The following is a 2,343-nucleotide window of genomic DNA, read 5'->3' on the forward strand; positions in this document are numbered from 1 at the left end:
TATGGCCCCCTTTGGGGTTTTTTTTTTTTTTTTTTTTAATCTCTTAGCCTCTCTTCTATGGAGGGCTATTAGATCTGTTGATCTCTACCTTCTGTAGAGAGCCTTTCTATAGAGAACAGTGGCTCCAGAAGGCATCTCTAGCAGCCCCCTTGATCCAGCCTCGAATCAGTCACCCTGATAGTGTTTGCACAGCATCACAAATGGGGCAATCTCCACGGGATGCAAAGGGGAATTATGACTGGTTTAGTACTTACCTCTACCAGTGATGTCTGTGTCTAGCTATTTTCCCAGCGCAGGGACAGGCCACAACCACCTCTCCATCACTAGTCGGGATTGCTTAATTCACCTTTTCAATATTTGTGCAAGTTGGAGACAGGAAGGGTGTATGTTAGGTATAAGTTTCCAGTCTAATTGAGGTGTGATATGTTTTTTAAAGTAATGCTGTTCAGACTAGTATAAGAGCCTTGTTATTCAGTGTGGTGGCCCTTGCCTGTAATCCCAGGGAAGTGAAGCCATTGGATTTATGCCCCCCCATGGGCGCTTCTGGCTGACATTGGCTCCCCAGCAAGTGGACCTCTCATCTCACATGCACTGTGGCACATGTGGCTCATATACAAACATGTCCATCATACATACACATACACTCCAAAATAAATATATTTTTAAATGTACCAGAATCTCTCCTGGGCAGATAAACAGGAACCCTGGGGTTTCTGAGAAGCTATAGGAAATCAAACCATAGTGCCACAGGCCTGTCCTAATCCTTTGTACGTGTAGGGCATGTGCTAGGGAATGCCTGTCTTTGTGGGTAAGGCCTTCAGGCATTTAAACATATGGCCCCATACTCTCACCAGAGAGTGATGGCCATGGCTGAGGAGCCTAGGAACTTACTGGCTGAGAAGGAAGGACCAGGAAAGGGTAGTGGTTCTTTGTTTGCTTGATGTCTAGTGAGTGCTCCTTGACAGGTATGGTAGACCTAGACTAGAGCATGGTGGCTTTTGTCACTAGTAGAGCCTGACCCCCCCAACACACACACACACACACACAGACACACACACACACATAGACACACACACACACACACACACACACACACACACACACACACCCTCAGGAGCCTCTGGAAGTGAGAAAACAGGATTTTTTACTAGCTCCTGGCATTTCTGACAGTGCCCTAAAAGAAACTTGACTGCTCCTTGTCACAAGGCAGTAGTCATCTCTGAAGCCCACTTAAGATTTTCAAGCCACTGTCACTGTCCCTGCTGATAAGATAAGCCCCAGGCCTTTCCACAGGGGACATAAACTAGGCTTCAGGACTGATGCAGGTACCATGTGCACATATGTGGTTTAGGACAGACTTGGCTGGCTGTTTCCCCAATGGTGTATTTACTGCCAAAGCAGAGGTGGTCTGCAGAGAGTGAAGGGCTTCAAGACCTCAAATGGAGCCCAAAGCCCCTCTCCCCCAAAGAGGCAAATCTTGCTGCAGCATCTGCTAAAACTGCTGTGCAGAGCTCACCACCCATTAAACCTTGCAGACGCCTGGGCTCTGATCGGGCCACCAACTCACTTCCCTTCAGCACCTCTGTACTGCTTCCCCTCTGTGACGGGAGTTTGCATAGCCTGTGAGCAACACAGCGAGACTTGGGAACTCCTGAGGTCAGGTCCACCGGAAGGGCTTCAGTTCATGCGGGTGCTGCAGGGGGAAGCCAGTGAGCTTATTAATCACTCTGGGTTGCCAGAGGCCAGCAGCTGGGGCCAGACCTTATGTTCTGTTGCACTCCATCACCAAACCCCTAAACAGCCAGTCTCTCTTGTGCAAACTTCCACTGTTCCCTTTCTGAAGGGAAGGAAGATAAAGGACTGATCTTATGATAAACCCATCTGGGAAGGATGAGGCAAAAGCCCCTCAGGGAAATTCCGTGACAGGGTGATGACCCAAGTGAGTGTTTAGCCTGGTCAAAAACAAAGCTTCAGGTCCCTCTCTGTCCATCCATCTTCATAAGGGATGCTGTGACATTTTGCATAGAGTAGGAATGTGGAGGGTATGCTGAGCCAGTGCCTCAAGAATTCAGACAAGTGGAGTGACGGCTCTAGCAGTACTGGTGCAAACAAGTGATTTCCCCAGTGTGCTGGATAGCTTTAGTGTCAACTTGACACACCTGGGTTGAGGGAGCCTCAATTGGGGAATTGCCTCTATTGGACTGGCCTGTGGCCATGTCTGAGGGGCATCTTCTTGATGAGTGATGTGGGAGGGCCCAGCCCACTGTGGGTGGTGCCACCCCTGGACAGGTGGGCCTGTGTTGCATAAGAAAGCAGGCTGAGCAGGGGCCAAGGGAGCAAGCC

The sequence above is a fragment of the Nannospalax galili genome, unplaced genomic scaffold, assembly GCF_000622305.1.
Source record: "Nannospalax galili isolate Female #2095 unplaced genomic scaffold, S.galili_v1.0 scaffold1217, whole genome shotgun sequence".
Lineage (NCBI taxonomy): Eukaryota > Metazoa > Chordata > Mammalia > Rodentia > Spalacidae > Nannospalax > Nannospalax galili.